The sequence below is a fragment of the Athene cunicularia genome (assembly GCF_003259725.1).
Source record: "Athene cunicularia isolate RWA chromosome 2 unlocalized genomic scaffold, athCun1 chr2_part1, whole genome shotgun sequence".
NCBI classification, from domain to species: domain Eukaryota; kingdom Metazoa; phylum Chordata; class Aves; order Strigiformes; family Strigidae; genus Athene; species Athene cunicularia.
In genome coordinates, this window is record NW_020799095.1 from 108189303 (window position 1) to 108210722 (window position 21420).

The 21420-nt window shown below is 41.5% G+C and overlaps 1 protein-coding gene across 1 annotated transcript in view; it reads left to right on the forward strand.

Annotated features, from left to right (window-relative positions):
• Positions 1-10930: 10930 nt before the first annotated feature.
• Positions 10931-21420, forward strand: part of DTNA (dystrobrevin alpha) — a 219957-nt gene continuing 209467 nt past the window's right edge. Inside the window, exon 1 of the mRNA XM_026841319.1 lies at positions 10931-10971. The gene's annotated coding sequence lies outside the window, so the exon portion shown is untranslated. The remainder of the gene's footprint in view (positions 10972-21420) is intronic.

Genomic DNA, 21420 nt, shown 5'->3' on the forward strand with positions numbered 1-21420 from the left:
CCCTCCCTCCCCAGCGCGCTGAGGCCGCCCCCGGTGGGGTCGTACCGCGCTCCCGCTTGTCCTCAGGGCGGGTTCGCGCTGCCGGCTGAGGCGCTCCCGGCCCTGGCAGGTGTGTGTGTGTGAGTGTGCCCAGGCATGCGACACAGCCGGGCTGCCTCCCTGTGACCCACCCAGCCGCTCCATGCCCGCGAACCCCGGCCCGGGGAGGGGAGCCGGTGGGCTCCCGCCTGTCAGAGCCCCCAGCTCGGCTGCTGTCACGTCTCACGGCCGAGGGATAAAGGGGTGACACGTTTGTTGGTTGGCACCCCCGGAACGCAGCAGCCCTGCCTTTACCTGCGCGTTCGGTGACTCGTTGGCAAACTGTGGTAATTGGCGGTGAAAATCTTAGTCGTTGCAGCCAAAGTAGCTTGTACTACACTCACATGCTGAAGAGTAGCTGCCACCTAAAATATTGCTGGCGCCTGCGGTGGTCAGCTGAATCTAATGCTTATTTACTGGGTCCGCTTCCCAGCATGGCCAAATACGTAGTGCTTTCAACGTTGGTGAGAATCAGTGTTGTCTGATCGTCCTCAATAGTTACTGGTGACCCAGAGGATGACAGAATGAGAGGTTCACCCAGTAAGAAGCAGCATTGCAAACTTGGCACTTGTAGACGTTCAATATATTGTGTTGTGTTCAAAGTTTTGTAACTTGCTTTTCACTTCCAAATGCTGTACCTCTGCTCCTCCCCTTGTTGTTGGGATATAGAAGCAGTTGCTGGGATCTAGAAGTAGTTGTATAATATCTGGGGGTAAAGGCATGGGTTCTGTGGTTTAACCCTGTCATAGCCGTAGAGCTGTTTCCTTAACATTTATCTGAATGCCAGGTTGTCTCACACCAATGAGTGCGTGCATGACTGGACACCTATTCACTAATAAAAACGAAGGCAAGAGAGTAGCGTGTGCTAGATTTTTAAGTTGTGCTGGTATCTGGTTGTCAAAGGGTAAGTGGGCATGAGATAAAAGCCAGTGCTGTGACTACTTTAAATTTATGTCTTTATATTGCTCCTCAGAAGAGAATGATCCTACTGACACATTTTTGAGTTTCACCCTCCTGTTGCAGTCACCAGTCAAGTTCCTGTATTTATTCAAAGTTGGCATTTAATGCACTAGAGGTTTTTGTGGTTTTGTGTGGATTTTTTTTTCTTTATCACAAGACACAGTTAAAATTCAAAGGACTGAATGCCTAAAAATAAATCTTTCCTTCCTATAAAAAGTCACAACATAAGACATCAACTCCTGACCTGACCTCTCGGTGAGATATAACTGTAATCAGAATGAGATGCTACAGTTTTGCAGTGCTAGAATTACAAGTACAGAATTACACCCCTGTGCACACTGTGATCAGGGGTAAGTGGATAATTCACGCATGTAATGCTCAGGATATGTGGCTCCCCAACAGTGTATGATCATTTCCACAGGCAGTTTTTAGTATGCTACTGGTTGTTTACTGATGCCCAGGATGGCTAAACTATGCAGGTTCAACCATGGTAGATTCAGCTCTCTCTGGGAAGTACCTCAGGACCCAATCCTGAAAAACAAACCTATGACTGTGATCTCTGTGTGCTAGGGTAACCTACTGATCCCACAACTGAAAAACAGCAAAAAGCACGAAGTATGTTGTGGTAAGCTGCTGGATAGCAATCTCTTAAGGTTTAGAGGAGGGCAAAGGATGGATTTTTTTTTTGTTTGTTTTATTGGCTTTTGAAGATTTTCTCTTTTATTCATGATTTCCTCAGTTTCTACAGTTGTACGCTGTCAGAGACTCTAGAATAGATTATCTCCTCCTATCCATTTTGTCCATTGTAAGTCTATTCAGAATTGCCTATAAGGGTCAGCACTGATCTGTCTATCTTCCATGCCAGGCAAATAATCAGATATAATTGCACTGAGATCAATGAATATATACTGACATGAAACTGTGAGAAGAAAATCGGCCTCATGGTGTTTTATATTTGTATAGCTGAAAGCCAAAAATAGCTGTCATAAACACAGTGTGTCCTTTCAGAAGAAATAGTCAATGCCTATCTTACAGTTGTCCAAAAAGTTTCTTTCTTCTGTTTCAGCAGCTTTGGGTTAGGAAAGTCAAGGCAGCAATCCTGGAATGAGAACTGTTCTGGAGAAACTTTTTGTTCCAGTGACTAATCTCCTTCTCCTTAATTCTTTGCTGTTAATCTTAGCATGCACATATTCACACTATTAACGTTTAGCAAGGACTGTTTTCTTAAACAGGGCTCCTTAACTGTGTTAACTGTGTTGCCAGGTGTCACAGGGTTAATTCTAATCATTGTGTTTTAAACTGCTGCTCTTCACATTAATTATATATGTTCCTATCTCTAGACATAACAGCAAAATGTAAGTGGTATGGAATGTTACATTTCAATTAGTTTTACTGTGCAAATGGGGATTATAGTTGATGGGTAAGTCTTGACATGTACTGCATGACTTGTCATGTTTTTCCTGGAGAGAGGGGAGTCTTGGGACTGAGTCACCATGGAAGAACATGGAGCCCCACAGGCACAAAACTGGTGCAATGGAGTGATGAGTCAGACCTCTTTAAATTTGGTATTATGTGGTATTCATGCACGGGATGTATTGCATTCATTGTGCACCTAGGCAAGTAACTAGCAGGCAGAAAACCCCTGTCAGTCCTCTGATTGTGGGATGCCTTTTCTTTTTAGAGTTGGTCCTGCTTCTGTTGAAAAGAAAGGCTGTTTGTTAGGATCATGTGGGAAATTGTGGTATATTAACTTGCTGAGCAAATCAGGTCTGCCAGGCTGTACACATTCATTTCTTGCATTATTTCAAATCCAATAGCAATATGACCTAATACTTACATTTTCACGTTCAGCACTGTAGATTTGCACCAGCTTTTTCATACTTCTGAAATTGGATAATGAGTAGAGGAGTAAGAGCAGCATCTTCATAGGCCTCAGTATTTGTCTGTGCCAAATGTGGCTGTGGAATGGCAGTGTTGTTTCTGATTCCAGAGGAAGCGGATGTACTTCCTAAGCTAATGAAAATAATTGAAATTTCTTAGAGGTGGTAGCCTCAGAAATATGTTAAACATTGAGAGTGAAGACTGCTCACTCAGCTGTTTTCAGAAACAAAACAAAACCTTACATCAGAGATGTCTTCACTTAGACACTTATTCTGAACTTCCTCGAATAGCAATCATTAATAACACCGTCTTCTGAAGCTAACAGAGCATGAAAGTTCCTTGATTTGTAATCATTTGGGAACAGATGCTCAAAATTCTGTCCACTTACATAAACAGTGCAAGAATGACACTTTTGCTGAATATAGGGAGGTGTGCTGGCAGGGGCAATTGTGTGTGGGGCAGCTAGAATTGCCTGGAAGAGTGTAATGAGACGATTCCTGTACCTACCTCATTAGAAAAGCGAGTGCAGAGCTTTGGAAAAAAAATGCACAAGTGTTTTATTTGAAATGCATAGCAGAACATTATTGATCTGTATATTTTTACATCTCGTGAATGTAACCAGTCACCATTTTGTGATCACCACAGACGTTAGCATTGGTTTTGAGGTGCGGTGTGTATGTTAATGGTCTTGCAAAAAAAGCTTCTGTCTTCTCACATTGCCTTAAATTGGGAAACTGTTGCAACAAAGACATATTGGAAAACATGCAAAAAAGATGTGCCAATTTAGATCTGTCATACCAATTCTAATCAAAGCGTAAAAGCTTGATTTGTTTTTAACTTATCAGATATACCTATTGTATTCTGTAGATGTATAGATATCTAGAATGTCATAAATAGAGAAATCAACGCAGGGAGGCAGAGGGTTTACCAGTCTCAGCAACTGAGGTGAAATGCAAAGCTGCTTGCACAAACTTGGAAATTTCAGTGGTCTTTGTGTCCTTGTGTGGAGATCAACAAACCTGAGATTAGATGCACCGATGAAGAAAGTGATACCAGAACTGGAAATCTCCAGAGAAACCCATCTCAACTCTAGAGAGATGGAGATCTAAGAAAACCCTTCAAATACCTCTTGTTTGGGTTTAGTTATTGTAAAATTGGAACACCAAGAAGCCGCAAGGTGACACCATGCCCCCTGGAAGTCAGTAGCATTTTGCTATTGACTTCAGTAGAGCCAGGGTTTTGCCCCACTGCTTAAGATAGCCAGGACTGAAATGTATGGAGCTAAATCTCTCTCTCATTTACAGTGACATAAATCCAGCCCTGGTGTATTTTCTTCCTCACAGTGGAAAGAGAAAGAGATTGCAACTGTACTACCTATCTGTGGCATATCCAGAACTCCTGCTAGGGAATATAATTATTTTATGTTCTTCCTGTGTGCTATTCAAAACCTTTAACATTAACTGTGTGATGTCATCTTCTCCTCCTGTGTCCACTATATTTATACTGATTATATGAGAAGTACCACTGGAGTTCACATACCTGCGTGCATGCCACAAGGACTCAGAGGGAAATCCTGAGCTGTATCTTTTATTGTACAGAGGCTGCGTTTGTATAAGGATGCTCTGTATAGCCAGAACAGCCTGTAAAGGGAAATGCAGAGATTTCTATAATTGTTCAAAAGAGATTACAACTTAACAGAATTCCGTCCTATAATGTACAAAGTACAAAAATAAAGGCTCTTTTCAGTTAAATCCTCTGCCAGATTGATGCCAAGAAGCCATGCAATATCTCAAATGATTTGGACTTTTTTAATCTTCTTAGCTAGAAGAGATGTCAGAAGAGCCAGGGGTGGAGATCTACAAAAATGAAGTAGAAGATTCAGGTGGAATTTCCTCATGTAGTGGTCTGGATGCTTCTGCTTATTTTGCTTAAGATGAAATTCAGACTTCAGAAGCATACTTGATTTTCTTTTCTTTTGTCTCTGACAAGCTCTGCCTTGGCTTTGTTGTCTAAAGAGGTAACAGCAATTAAAATGTGATGTGACAGCGACTTCTATAAACTATTTTGTGATGTAAGAATCATAACGCAAGGTTTTTCTGACATGATGAAAATTAACAGGAGAAAGGAAGTCTTTCAGCATTATTGACAGCTTTTCAAAAGTTCAGCTGGAAGTTACTCTTGATTGCCAACTCCTGGCAGGGTGGGTGTGAGCTGAGGCCTGTTTAACTGGTAAAACTCTTCCACAGTGAAGTTTGAGCACTTTGGTGTAAATAAAAGCCTGATAAATTTTGCCCTTGAGCCTTCCTGGGAAACAGAGGAGCTGCTAATTTAGTGCCAGAATTTGTTTGTCATACTTATGGGTGAATGGATCCATTGAACAGTGAAACCACGTTGAACTAACTGTTCATCATGGTTTGTGCAGGAAAGTGGGACCGTGTTGGCATCACACTTGACACCAAGCAGGATGGGTGAGCTGGTTCCATCCAGAAGGAGGAGCCACTCGAGTCCCAAAGCAGCCTCCTAGTAGCTGAGTCCACAGGTGACTGGAGAAAAAGAAATGTAGAAGATAACACAAAGTTTTCTGGAATGTAACTACCACCATGAAAAGATTAAAACCCAAAAGTAAACCACGACCCACCTCTGTCTTCAAGTGATAAAGGTGAAACTGTGCAAAGAGGAAAGGAAAGATCAGCTTTAATCAGAAATGTAGGAGGGAACGGTGTGAGCAAGAGGGTAGTATGATCTTTCTGGAAGGATTTGATCCAAATTGAAGATCTGATACATGTCCTGATCTTGACCCCTGGTTCCTGTGCAAATACAGTTCCTCACCAAGTCTGTACAGGGGTGAAAGGAGCTGCCTTTTGTAGGCCATTATATATGCCCTTACGCCTTGCAAAATTGCCCACTATAGTGGCTTTTTACATCTATTGAGTTTTCTCACAATTGAACTGTTGTAGTTGATTGGTGCCAGAGTTAAAGTTAAATGATGGTTGGCCCGTGCTTAGCTACAGAGGCATTGTCCACAGTAATCACCGCCACAAAGTAGGTCTTGATCACAGTCTGAAGTACCAGTCAGCTCTCCTCTTTTCTTTCCTCTTTGAAATCTTCTTTGCTTTGGCATGCGTGTCAATGAGCGTGGTCATGTGGTGTGCAACACAAACTTGAGTTGCGCTGGGAGGCTTGCCTCCCTGGAGAAAGAAGGGCTCTTGGCTGCCCACCAAAGCCCATCACGGCTTGACAGTTACGCTTTAGTGAAATGGACCGACCAACTTCTCAGTGGGCAGAGTGCCAGCCTAGCAGATGGGCCTGAATGTGGGCAGCCAGCAAAGCACATACATACGTGTAGATGTAGATAACTGTATGTACGAGCATAATAAATAGGGATCTTTGCAATTTGAAAAAAGTTGCCAAAGCAAAAGGCTGAGTACTAAAGTGATGAGCCTGAAGAGAGATTTCTTTTGGGGAGGAGGCATGTCCAAGTGCTCAGAGGAAGGATCTGTGCTTTCCTTGTTGCCCTATGCTTGCAGTTTTGCACATTATATAATAAACAAAGGAGGCTATTTAGCCTTTTGAATCCAGGCACTGTTGTTACTACAAACGGGAATGTGGAAAATGACATTTTAGTGCAGCGAATCTTCTTACAAACCGCTTGAAGCTTGCTACCAGCTTCAACACGTTTACTAGTACAGCTTGAGGTCAGTGGAAATCTGTGCATGCCACACTTTTTGGTTTGAATTACATTTTGAAGTATGAAATACTTCACTGAGCAAGAGCAAGCATTGCATGGAAATCAGTTACCAGTACACAATGTAACAAAACTATAGGTTGTAGCTTCCTAAATCTTTGGGCGTAGTTAGCTAGTGAGTGAATGCTAAGCCCATTCCATGGATGGCAGTCATCTAGCACATGCATGCAGGCCATACAGTAATTGATAATTAAACACTTGTGAGTCTTTCAAAGACCTAAACATTAGTTGCATCTCTACAGAAGGGACACAGAAAAGCTAGGTGTCTTGAACTTGGCTGCAGAGGGATTTATTGCAGAAGCCAATATCCTTTGAGCCCATTTCCCTAATTTTATCAGTGTGATGCAGAATTGCTTAGCCTTGCTGTTTTAGGGCACATAGGTATCTTGCTTGAATGTCCAGCTCTCCTTACTAGGAGAGAGCAGTTAGTGGACTGCAGGATGAATAGCATTGCATACCCAGATGGAAATTGCCTTGGGCTCCTCTTAAAATTCTGGAAGGTCTGTGGACACAGTTTTTCTTGAACTGATAGGGCAAATAAAGGATCTATGTTTTTTGGCAAAATCTGTAATGATCTTTGGATACCCTCAGTATAAAAGCAGAGACTCGGGTTTCTTGGGTTGTTTTCTTGGTTATGTTTCTTGGATCCTGAAGTTAGATTAGCAGGAATTACTGGGATAAGAAAAATATTTTTCTCAAATCCTGGAAATAAATTATATTTACCAGATCTAATGTTAATCCCTTTATGCTTAACCTGAAGAACATGGCAGCTGTCTGTGTGACTCCCAAAGCAAGTACTGGTCACTGGCTTCAAAGTGCACACAGTGCACAGAGAAATTTTGCAAGCCAGCATGATAAATGGGCCAGCAGGCCTAGGGGAGTATGTTTTGGCTTAAAACATGGGACCAGGCTTCTGGTGGGGGCTGACCTACCTGGCAAGGTAATTTTGGCATCCGAAATAAGTATGACAAAAGGACTGTTTTGAAGAGGAGGAATAATGAGGTAATTTCTTAGGGCCCAGATTTCAAATGATGATTAAAAACTGTAGGTTTCAGAGGCAAGTATTTGCTCCCATAGTGGAACTGATAACAGTATGCCTGGTGCATTCTGAATATCGAGTGGAAGAATGTGTTGTGGTCTGAGTATAGTGTCTGACGTGCACACACTTTTAACTTTCCATTCTTCTTGTAGTCTTTCAGATATGTTTGCTGTGTGACTTTGCTCATTTTTTCCCTTCTTTAATAACCAGAACAAGCAGTTTAATGGTTGGTGTGCACTAGTTAATGGGAACTACAGAAGTTTAAATCCCCTGTGTGGGAATTCTGCAAGTTTTGACTCATTTAATCCATGTCTCTTTAGCACACATCTACCGTTCCCCTTTATGCAGGCTAGGGGGAATACAGCCCTTATGTCTCAAGTGGGTTTTATCAGTTTTCTTATCACCTGCATTCGGCTGCTTCTGGTGGGACTATTAGAAAAACACAGGTGCCGTCCTTCAAAAGACTTGGAGAGGGCAAAGGGAAAGAAAAACGGGATGGAGGAGGAGGGTTGTTAAAAGGGCAGAGTAGGGTGGAGAAAAATGGTATGCAAAAGGAGAAAGAAAACAACACAAAAGGGAAGTGTAGAAAGAAAGAAGAAAGAAAAAACCTGAAACCAGTAGAAAGGAAAGAGGGAGAGGACAAGAGGTAAAAACCCATCCAGATCACCAGATGAGAAGGACTGCACTGTGTTAATGAAAATTACTCTGTGCTCCAGCTAAGTTCCTTCTCTCTTAACATGACAGAGCAGGACTCATCTTGCAAAGGCTTCTTTGGGAAAAGGGTCTCTTTTGACCTTATGGAACTACTTACACAAGGAACTCACTTGTGAAGATCTTCGCAGGGTGAAGACCAATGTTAGTAGTAGCAAGGGGTCAAGCTGTATCTGTTTATGCCAATGGACAGGACACTGATTTCCTTTTTATTACTGAGTCTGCTGAGGTGGGAATATATTTGCCCTCAGTTAAGTGCTGGCACTGGAAAGGGGAAAGTAAGTCGCTGTATGTTTTAAGCCTGCAGACAGGCACGTTGGAAGTTGAACTGCATCACACTGTGCTCTGTATAACCTTCTGCAGAGAAAGGTGAGACATACTGTCAAATGCTGTAATATTAGAGGCATTACTTCTGTAATTCCTGTTTCTCTAGATGGATACAAAAGATTTAAAAGCAATCAGTGTTTGTGAACACTGCATCAGTCTACCCTAAAAGGCACTCCCTTAATTTTTCCTTCCTGACCCCTATTTAACCTAGTCATATTAAGACCAAAATTATTATGGACAACTGCATGAAAGTTTTTTTACATATAAAAGATAAACAGTAATTGTTGTATATGATTAGTAACTTAAAATGTATCTAATTAGTACATTTCTCAGCACCAAGGATTAGCCAGTCACCCTTCTTAGGTAGAAGAGTAAGTAGAATACCTTCATGTTTTGGTGAAGGGTATATTTCATTTGTCCCGTTGTAATGCTTTTCTGTATTTCCACAGGGAATGCTACATTTTTGATATGCTAGGAGCCCCGTATTATCATTGCTATTTGCATTTACACTTAAATGTTACCTATCTTACTTTTAAAAACAAGCTAGCAGAAAGATAATTATTCCTGCACAATTTGTGGCTTTTACTTTTTTTCTTTCAACACATTGAAAGCATGTCGTAGGGCGTTATAAAACTCTCTTGATTTGTTGTAAGCAGTCAGACTTTTGATGGTGTGCTTGACTATCAGAACAAACGACCATGACTTCTTTACCATAAGCTCTGTTCCAAATAATTAATGTAATGTTAGTGGGCTTAGTGAAACAGCGGGCTATATTACAGTGACTGCAAAGCATGGAAGCCTACTGTGTCTTTCTGTCATAAAAAAGCCCTGCCTGTGCTGTAGATCCTATGAAGAATTTGTAGAGATACTTGAAAGGATAAAACACTGTATAAATTCCTAAAGTTCAAAGAGAAAATACCACTCAGGATAAAAAAGGGAGCTTAGCCCAGCAGCAGCTTAACCATATATGACAGATCTAGTGTTAAGTCCTGCGCCATCAATGCAAATGACTCTGGAGTTCACCAAGTAGCCAGATGGAAGGACTAGAAGAAAGGCTTTGAGGATACTGACCTTGGGGGGGGCATGCGCCTCCCGATAAATGACTCTGATTCTCTGGGCAGGATATGAACAGGGAAGGTTTAAGACGTGTACAGCTAAATTTGTCTTGCATTTCCTGTGAAAGCTACTTTTAAAGGCATTAATATGTACCTGTCTGTATTTCTGTGCAAGTATTATGCCATAAATAAAATGGGGAACTATGCAAGCTGGCAACCCTCTTGTTCCAACATAGGGATAGATTACACCAGGCTTGAACAATGCTTTTGAGAGCTGAGACATCCTTAGCTACATCCTCCTTTCCTGTGCCATATAATGACATGAACATTGGATCGAAGTTGATCACTTTCAGGCCATGAGGGTAATCAAAAATTCAGCAAAAAAGCTGATTTAGAGGTGGTAGGTACTTCTAGTCAGTTCTCTGAGACCTTCAATAATGTCTGTAAGTGTCCCAGATCCAACTGTTTTCTTGTCTTGCCAGTTCCCCCTAGAAAGACCCCATAGAACAGTCAGTCTAGCCATGCCTGCCTGCCTCCCTCCCCAGCACAGAGCTGCTCTTGTGTGTGCTCTCCTTTACAAGCCCAGGCATCTTCTCTCCCCTTCTGCCAGTGGTGCTTGGATTTAAGCAGCTCTGTCTTATCTCAGCCACTGCTGTACGTTGACCATGGATGGCATATGAGCATACAAATTATCTCAGTACATAATTTCCACTAGTTGTCACGCAGAACAACACAAACCTTGGTGGCTGTGGCAGGCTGCTGTTGCTGTAGGAGATGTGCAGGGACAGATTGTGTGAGCACCTGTGGAAAGGAATGACACAACAGCATTTTAGCAGCTGTATTGATACTGGATGTTGTTTCAGGCTTCTTACAGAGTGCTCGCAGTCTTCGTTTCAAGTAGTGTGAACATTTGGAAGTTAGGAAGTTATGTTGTATCCAGAAGACCTTGATGTTAAATAAAATGAATATGGACAGATAGCAGTCCTAGGAAAAGTATGTGTGAGATTGTGGTCACTGCTCAGAGGGCTATGCTTGTTGGAGGCCATATTGTGGCTTTTTGGCCCATGCTGGTGATGACAGGCATAGAAGTGGTTCATGTTACTTTTGTTTATTTGTAGGAGGAGGAAGAACCATGGAGCTGCATCTCTGCTCTGAAGCTAAAGTATAGAGTAAAGGTACTCTTTCTTTTTTTCCTTCCCCCCCCTTGGTTTTGGTTTTTATCAGACTGCAGGAATGTATTCTAAGCAGTCACAGGAGCTTTAATGACAGCTGTTTTGCTTGAAATCCCATATCTGTCAGTGTCTGTAACATGATTTGATGTAATCCTTTGGATTTCCTCATGTTTAAAAAAGCTGCAGTCTTCTTTGCCTACCAAAACACATTTAACAGTTGAAATTTTAGCAGGGAATATTTCTAAAATCTACCATTTTACATATACTCTGTTTGATGATCTTACTGTTTATGTATTTTTAATACATCTCTCGCATTAGTTTGAACATCCAGTTAAAGACATGGCTTAGGAAAATATGGAAGTTTGGGATAAAAAAAAAGAAATAGAAATAAAATACCAGCAGAAACCTTAGTAGTCCCATATCTCTACCATTTACTGCTCAAAACTGAGGAAAAAATATTTAAAAACGAAGTTGTCTTTCATGGCAGACTTTATGCCTATGAGTCAATCTCATCTTACTACTCAGCTGTCAAGAAGATTTGTCCTTGAAACCCAAATTTCCCTTACATACACTGACATGTGTTTTGCAAGACCTTGAAATTACACAATGGAAGGAGAGCTGAAAACTGCTGCCAAATCTACTAGATGGTCACGGTTATCCAGCGCCGACGAGAACTTTAATTTCATGCACTATGCTACTGCAGACTGAAACCGCGGAACTGTGTTGTGCAGGCAGGTAGTCGGCACAGTGTGGGTGGCTGCCCCTTTGGCCAGGTGGGGAAATGCAAGTTTACCACAGAGGGCAGGACGGGGGTGTATCATTTCTTTGACATCAGCCGGCGGGCTGTCATTTTCCTCCAGTTTTGTTTGCCCAAAACACTTCACTTTTTCTCAAGCAGTGACCCTTGAAAGGGGAAGGTATTGACTGGCGCAGTGGGTCCTGTGGCACACTGCCACCCTTGTAATGCAGAGGAGGAGAGTGGGGGTATAGAACCTGATTTTGGCACTGCTGAGTTAGCTATTCTGAAACCAACCAAGTTGAGGGCACTAGAATTTGATACTATTTTTTCCAGGGGACTCTCTATGGCCCTGCCTAACAGAGTGAAAAAAGCGATGGTTGTCTCATTGGTATTATGATTTACATCCCAATTTATCGATACCAACATGCTTATCTTTGCTAAGCTACAAACAGTTTCATCAGATCCAGTTATACAAAATTACCTGCATCCAGTTGGATGACTCTCATGGGGCTTTGGGAGGGGGAAAAGGGTGTTTGTTTTTTCACTGTAGTATTTTTCCTTTCATTGCTTTTCTTTTTATCAACTTCCTTCCACTCAAATGGCAGCAAAGCTTGTGTGTTGTTGTAGTTAGCTCTTCATGCATCAATTTTCATGAGAATTGCAAGATATTGGGCCAATCTACATTTTTCTAGTAGTCTTCCAAGGCAGTATTTAAGAATTACTTACTGCTTTGTTTGCAAAGCCCCAGACCAAAAGAAGAGGTGTTTCTTTTATGAATTCCTTGTCTTTGGTAGCCTCACAGCAGTGAAACTTCCTAGACCTCTTGCTGTCTGCTTGGCTAAGCCCAATGAATCTTTTGTTAACAAGGGGCTAAAAATTCATTAAGAATATTTTTGTTCCTTATGCTTCATACATCTACTTGTGTTTGGGTAGAGCATAACAGCGATTGGAACATAATTTATGAAATGTTATTAAATGTTAACACATTTAAATTGAAGCTCCAGCACATACTCATACACAGTCCTTGAGTATCAAAACATTTGTTAGCGTATGTTATGTTAGCAGTGAAGCTGGAAGCTTAGACCTTGAGGAGTCTTTACTATTTTTTTTCACAGCTTTTTTTTAATAAAGACAATCCTCCCCTACCTTGCAAGAGCTGAGTGTTTGATGTAACTTTGTTTTGTAAAGTAGTAACACCCACTTGCATACAATTTGTGAATCATCAATGTCATATATATTAAGGTGTTTAGCTGGATTTTGATATATAAGGCTCTGCTCCATGTTGTCTGTGCATCTGTATTAACTGGCTTCTGAACTATTGCATTTTTCTACTTGGCAAATACTCTCATCAGAAGCACCTATAGCAGTTGCTTCTAAAACTGCAGCATTTGTAACTGGTAATTGTATTGTTACCATTGGTTTTTTAATATTCTATTTTTAAATCTCTCTTCTAAAAAGAAATTACATGGAACAGTTATCAAGAAATTTAGCAAAAAGCTACCACAGTCCAGAAGACTTTATACAGTAAAATACAAAGCAGGACAGCTAATCTGTGCCTTCTCATACAAAAGGAGTGTGTAACACACATATAGGCAGTAGATTCTTAGGTCTACAGATTTGTATAGTTCCATTGAAGTCACTTTTGAAGGGATCAGCCCTGGCTCTGGAGTGTGTCCCTGTGAAGCTATTAATGGTGAAACACCTGACACATATGCTGGGGCGGGATCAAACTACACCTGCATCAGAGAAGGAAAATAAATGCCTGAATATATACATACAAGCATGTCTGCAAAGACGAGGTGACTGCATTTCTTAGCATATTGTGGGGGAAAGACAATGATAATGAGAGAAGAAAAAAAATAAAAAGGAAGGAGTGAACATCCAGGAGGGGTTTTTTTTTAAATTATTTGTACAGTATATCACAAAAACACAACAAAGAGAAGGTCCAAGTCCTAAGAGCATGGATTGCAGTGGTCAGAGACCCTTTCAGATGGCATGGAGTCACAAGAGTGACTTGTTTCAGTAAGAGGGAGTATTTTGAACACCAGGAATTGTTCTGTTCTTTTCAGTGACATGACTGAGGATGAACACATTTCTCACTTGTAATTGGAGTAATATTAAGTCAGCCCATTTCCCTCTGTGGGGCTTCAAATCTTAAACAAGTGGGAGTTCATCCATTGTTTTATTTACCAGCCATGTGAATTTATCTCCTATGTATTTAACTGCTGCATCCCTGATAACGCTGGCTACTTCTAAAAGTAATGATTTGGTTTTGTCAGTTCCAGATCTATTTAATAACATAGTTGAATAACAAATGCTTCTGTTTCTGTCAATACACCTCCTATATAACTTCTTCAAAATAAATAGGAAAAAATGAACACAAAAATTTTGGGAGCTGACTTCCTCCCATGACAATCTCTCTGTGCAATCCCTGGTGCATGATCAAAGTGCCAAGCTAGCCCCTGGTTGCAAAGGGAAGACTTCTCAAGGCTGAATGATAATAAGTTATGACCTACTATGTTTCGTACACTTATTTCCTCTTTTATTTTTCTTTCTAATAACTGGCAAACATTTGCTTGTTCGTTTTTAAGTAGTCTTCTGAACTGACAGGATTTAAAATCCTTAGACGAAAGGACAGTATTTTTCAGTAGGTTACAAACATTTGAAAGTGGAGATGCTGAATATGTTTACCTCAGCCATGATTTTACTGCCATAATAAGATTTTTTTGCTTTGTTGCATACACCAGGACTTTAAGATTGTGTTAGCTTACGCTGAGCTAAATCCAGATGCAGGATTTGGTTGTAAAATATACAGGGAGAGGTTTGTGACTGCAGAAAGTCTGTACAATCCCCTTTCCATGAGAAGATATTAGTGGGGTTGAAAGGAATCCATTACATAGTGCTTTCCTGCAATCCTAGCTGAAGTAACGGTGACCTTGCTGTTCACACCCCTGCAAGGCTCCTGAGGAGCCAGCGGATAACTTCTCTGTGCCTCTTCCAGATGGCAGTGTCCTTTCCCTGCGGGTATTTTGGTTTTGACTGCTCTGCCAAAGCTTGTGTTGACCGAAAGTATATGAACCTGATGAGCGTTGCTCACCTGTGCTTTGTGCTTTTCTGCACCACGCTCTTAACCTGCAGTACTGTAGAAGAGGCACACCCTGAGTGGGTACAGCCCATACCAGAGGTCAAACACCCATACAGTATGAGCGCCTGAGTAAACCCTTGAGCTCCCCCTGCGTAGGAGCATCCACAATGGCTGGAGCTTAACTACTATCATTTGATGATTCATTTGCAGTGCTTATTTTCTAAAAATTGCATAGCTTGTTCTCAAAAGCACGGCAAAGGAAAAAGCAGCTGTTATGAAAAGAGAGGAAGAAAAACTCACACATACAAAACACAGTGCTTTAAAGAACCAAACCCGTATTGTTAGGGTAGGAAAAAAACAACAATTTTCCATGTCTTGTCTTTGAAAAGGATCAGAAATAGTTGTATTTTTGAGTTACTATTCATATTTTAGACAATTAACAGTGGCACTTGTGAGTCTAATAACATATAGTTTTGAATTCAGTCCTGACTTGCACATCTTACTTTTGTGGGGTTTCATAGAGAATAAACCATGTAGTTTTTCCCTGCTGTAAAAGGACATGCTTTTATATTCAGGACCAGTGATTTTTAGGCATGTAATATTGATACTGAAGTAAACACTTTTTTTTAAATGTAAGAAGCATAAGAATGGACCAGTCCAAATTTTACTGTCGTATCATTGAATATGAAGTTGGACTTTGGTGTGCTTCTCTTTATTCTAGTATAGCTTATATAGAATTTCATACAAAAAGAAAATTGGTGTGACTAAAAAAATGAAAAAAAAATTTTGTGATGTGTAATGTTTTGCAAAAAGTATTTGCTTTCTGTGGAAACAACTGACCAACAAAAAAACGTAGCTGAAACTGAAACTTTCTATTTAGAAATTTCATAACATTTCATTTAAAAAATCATGATTGGAATGAAACATTTTGACATCTCCAAATTAATTGCTTTTTTAACCAAAATCTGAACTTCAGGGTTTTTTTCCTGAGCTACTGCAGCAGTTTCATCTCCCAGTAAGTCAGGCTGTCCAGCCCCAGAGATACATCTTCCATAGTGTGTTACCAGTATGCAGCTTCTGTGCCCAGTGGGGTGGTTGTATTTACTGCTGAGATGATGCTTTGTCCAAAAGAAGCCCTATAGTCCAGTCTACAAGGCATCAAAATTACAAGTCCAGTGAGGTACTCCAGCAGCCTAGAGACGCAGCTTATCCCAAAACAAAAACACTCCCTCTGTTTTAAAACTGTTACAGTTTTTCCAGTGTGAATTAATCTTGGCTTTTAATGAAGTACTTCATTTGGATTTTGCTGATGGAAGATTTCAGTTTTCAGCTCAAGTTAAAGCACTTCCGTGCTAAAACTCCTGCTGTTTGGTTTTGTACTGCTGACCAGCTCTCTTCTGAGATTCTCTTTTTCTTTGTTTGTATGGGTTGTAACTGGGAAATATCCTATTTCTGAAGGCTTCTCTTCTGAGACGCATTCCCTGTTCTTACAAGCAGGGAACTATGGAATCAATACTCTTTCTCAAAGTGGAAGAAACATATCAAGGTCAGAGGATAATTTTCTTGCAGACTGATATGCAGATCTATGTTGAAGGTCCTGACCAGTGTGGAGCCCAGAGAAACAAAAATTCCTGTCTCTGTGTGTGTATTTAAGGGAATAACCACAAATGAGTCATGAATGCAGCATTACTAATGACCCTACCCACACCACAGCTGCTGAACCTTTCTGCAAAGCAGAATGAGCTACAGACCTCCCCCAGATGCCAAGAACATCTCATCACTACTCCCTGGAGCTGATGGACGCTGACAGGCTTTTAAACCTGGCCCCCACCTTCTAGCTGAGGAGCCTGTGTAGAGTCCCAGAAAAAAAAAATCTGTTCTCTGCCCTGTTCGTGATGTGACCCACCCACATCCTTTCCTTGGCCTCACCTCCTGTTCGATGGAATCTCCCAACCCCCAGTAATCATTGTAGCACTAAATCTACCTTGAAGTCATGAAGCTGCAGCAGAGAATCACGCTGAATGAGCGAATGCATGCAAATAAGTGTAAACCACAGAGAATGTGGTAATTTCTTCTGGACAAGCTTTCCTTTGACGTGGGACATCATATATTTTTTAATGATCTTTGTAAAAAAGGCAATTAATGAAAAAAAGATAGAAATAGTTCTGTGTTGTTTTAGAATAGGTTAAAAATCCTTTTGTGGCTCTTCTTGTTAAGCAAGCAATGTTTCTTCCAGGGCAACACAAAATGTGAGTTGAAAGTAGGATGACAGCAATTAAGATCCAAGAATGGGCACGTAGATAGCTAGGATTAAAGAAGGCTGAAAAGCAAAATTTCAGCTGAAGAAGAAAAGACTGATAAATATATTGAAAGCTTTTGATGGCTGCGAAGTATATAGAAGGGCAGCTCATTTCATTTTGGCTTTTACTTTTAACTGTCAGTTTATTGCAACTGGGTTTTTGTTTTCATTCTAAAGGACATTTTGGGGTATGGCATTCCTTCTGCTCCAGACTCTGATCTGCAAAATAAACTTGAAAGATTTGCCATATGAATGTGAGTCCTCTCAGTGTTTTCATTAAATCTAGATTTAATAAATTTTTCTTTTTGAATTGAGATCTATCATTCATTTTTCTCCTCTGTATCTTGCTTTTCTGATTTGCTACTGTTCTGTCGTCTTCTGGGCCAATGCAAGCCCAGGTATTAAAAATAAGCTGTTTTCATAAGAATCCTGGCACTTCCCATTTGGAAACCTATTCAGGACTGCTGCTGTCTTTTTAAGCTTTGTGGTAGAGGCAGGGTAAGAGCTTGCCATTTGGTTGCTCTCACTCTCCCACTGCTAGAAGCTTCTCATCTCTTTGAATGGGAGGTACATTAACTTTTTTAAGAGTTGCCTCTGCATGGTTCTAATTGTGGATACTTGACCTGATGGATGCTTCTCAGATTGCTCAGTCTGTTACTGAGTATTTGGAAGTGTGGGGTTTTTTTGACAAAACTGATTTGTTGTGATTGCAAGCTTTAGCAAACTTTTCTTACTTACAGTCATTCCTGCCATCTTATGGTTTCTGTGAACCTAGGTGCTGTTGCTGGTTTTAAATTGTTAGAAGAATGGTGGTTCTGATCCCAGCGCAAGCATTGCCAAGCAGATGGGCTGCTTTTACGTGTGGCTCTGTGCCCATTTTCATTCCCAGTGTCATCTCTAAGAAAACATAACATTTTGTGCACTTCGAAGAGGGACATTCACTGTCTCTTGGTCCTAGACCTCAGGGTAACGTTCAGAACAAGAGAGCAACCACACACATCACTTGGTGTTCCTGGAGCTGGAGGCATATGAGTTGATGGTAAAGACTGTTCTCTTGAGTGGCCAGATCCAAAACCTTTTGACCTTAAATTCAAGGAAGGAGGCTCCATGGCAGTGCTGGTAACAGTTCCCAGTCTGCTGAGATTGGTTTGGGAGTGACTTGTGAGGCTTTTCAGGATCTGGGAGGACCAGTTGGGATAAAATAGTCTGTCATTGCATTGCTACCACATAAATAAACAGTTTATGTGAAAGTTTTAAGTGGTGAATTGGAGGTATGAATACAGAAACTTCAGGCTTTAGTCTCTTGCTGGCTTCTCTGCAAGGGAGATAGGGCTCTCGGGCCCTGTTGCAATGCTGCCAACCCTCAGAATACTGGAGTTTCTTATAACATAGAGCTTCTAGATGGTACAAGATTTTCAACTGAAACAATGTCATCTTCTGTGGTATTACAGAAAACCTTGGAAATAAAATGTATTTTAAAAGCACAAAAATTGAAAAACACAGGTTTTGAGCCAGTACTATGATTTCAGAGTGATTTCTGTTGATATTGTCCATTTTCTTTTGAAAATAAAATTAGTATCAAACACATTTTTCATCTGGAATTAGATCAGGCACCAAACAAGTTGCTAATCTGGAGCATTTCAGTACTGCTATACCACAGACCTATTTGAAGTCTAGGGCTTAATGAAGTCATTTTTACCAGTTAGGAATAGCAGTTTGTGTTAGAGTTACGTATGTAGCACTATCCCTTAATCTGAATTAATTGTTTCTAAGAAATGAAAGTCAAGTGTACAGATCTACTTTATGAGAACAGATAATAGATTTTCAGTTGGATTGTAGGAGATAAGAGCCAATTTACATCAGCGTACACATATTGGTATTGTTCATACTTTTGTTGAGTAAATTATTGCTTGATTTTGTTCCTTCATCTTCTAGCTTGTGTATCAGAAAAAGGGAATCACATTGGTTTTCAAGGATCATTGGATGTTCATGAGCATCTAAAACCAAAAAGTAATCATCATATTTTAGAAGGCAAGTGAAAATCACTGCTAACTCTTCCTTTTGAGTTGTGTTGTGAATAGGATGGCTTGCATTGCAGATAATTATGGTATAAATAGCTTGTATGTGAGGGAGTGTTTTGATTGTCTAGAGCTTAATGTTGGTGATGATAGGGTTGAGCGTTTATGAGTAAAAATCAGGGGATAAGGCCAACAGGGCAGATACCATGGTGGGAGTCTGTTACAGACCACACAACCAGGATGAAGAGGCAGCTGAAATACTCTATAAGCAGCTGGGAGAAGTCTCACAATCACTAGCCCTTGTTTGCATGAGGGACTTCAATTTACCAGGTGTTTGCTGGAAGTACAATACAACAGAGAGGAAACAGTCTAGGAGTGTGTGGAAGATAACTTCCTGACACAGCTGGTGAGTGAGCACCCCACTGCACCTGTTGCAAACAGAGGAGGACCTGTGGGTGATGTGATGGTTGGAGGCTGTCTTGGGCATAGTGATCACAAATTGACAGAGTTTTCAATTCTTGGAGAAGTAAGGAGGGGGGGTCACCAGAACTGTTATCTTGGACTTCCAGAGGTCAGACTTTGGCTTGTTAGGAGCCTGGTTGACAGAGTCCCTTGGGAGACAGCCCTGAAGGGCAAAGGAGTCCAGGGAAGTGGACATTCTTCAAGAAAGAAATCTTAGAGACACAAGAGCAGCCTATCCCCATGTGCTGAGATGAGACAGTGAGGAAGAAGACCAGCCTGGCTGAACAGAAAGCATTGACTGGAACTTGGGGGGGGAAAAAGAGTGTTTATGAGCTTTGGAAGGATGTTAATGTGGTTCTGTAGGGAGGAAATTAGAAGGGCCAAAGCCCAATTAGAACTTAATCTTGCTACTGCCATAAAAGACAAGAAAAAATGTTTCCCTTGAAAAAGGGAGAGCTAAGGAGAATCTCTGTCCTTTATTAGATGCAGAGAGAAACATAGTATCAAAGGATGAGGAAAAGACTGAGGTTCTTGCCTTCTTGGTCTTTAATAGTTAAAACCAGTTGTTCTCTGGGTATCCAGCCCCTTGAGCTGGAAGACAGAGATGAGGATCAGAATGAAGCCCCTGTAATCCAAGGGGAAATCGTTAGTGACCTATTACACCACTTAGCCACACACAAACCTATGGGGCCAGATGAGATCCACTTAACGGTACTGAGGGAGCTGGCAGAAGTGCTCACCAAGTCACTTTCTGTCATTTATCAGCAGTCCTGGCTAACTGGGGAGGTCCCAGTTGACTGGAGGTTATCAGATGTGATGCCTGCCCACAAGAAGGGCTGTAAAGAGCATCCGGGGAACTACAGGCCTGTCAGTCTGACCTCGGTGCCAGGGAAGGTTATGTAGCAGATCATCTTGAATGCCATCACACAGCACATACAGGACAACCAGCTGCTCAGGCCCAGTCAGCATGGGTTTATGAAAGACAGGTCCAGCTTGACTAACCGATTTTCTATGACAAGATGACCTGTTAGGCAGATGAAGGAGAGTCAATAGATGCTGTCTGCCAAAACTTTAGTGAAGCCTTTGACACTGTTTTCCACAGCATCCTCCTGGAGAAACTGGCTGCTCATGGCTTGGATGGGTGTACTCTTCACTGGGTTAAAAACTGGATGGATGGACCCAAAGAATGGTGGTGAATGGAGTTAAATCCAGTTGGTGACTGGTCACTAGTGGTGTTCCCCAGGGCTCAGTACTGGGGCCAGTTCTCTTTAATATCTTTATCAATCATCTGGACGAGGGCATCAAGTGCACACTCAGTAAGTTTGCAGATGACACCAAGTTTTGTAGGTGTTGATCTGCTTGGGGGTAGGAAGGGTCTACAGAGGGACCTGGACAGGTCGGATCAATGGGCCAAGGCCAACTGTGTGAGGTTCAACAAAGCTAAGTGACGAGTCCTGCACTTGGGTCACAACAACCCCATGCGATGCTACAGGCTTGGGGAAGAGTGGCTGGAGAGCTGCCTGGTGGAAAAGAACTTGGGGGTGTTGGTTGACAGCCAGCTGAACAGGAGCCAGCAGTGTGCCCAGGGGGCCAAGGCGGCCAATGGCATCCTGGCTTGTGACAGAAACAGCGTGGCCAGCAGGGACAGGGAAGGGATCTGACCCCTGTACTCGGCACTGGTGAGGCCACACCTCGATTCCTGTGTTCAGTTTTGGGCCCCTCACTACAATTGAGGTGCTGGAGTGTGTCCAAAGAAGGACAACAAAGCCAATGAAGGGTCTAGAGAACAAGTCTTATGAGGAGCAGCTGAGGGAAACTGGGGTTGTTTAGCCTGGAGAGAAGGAGGCTC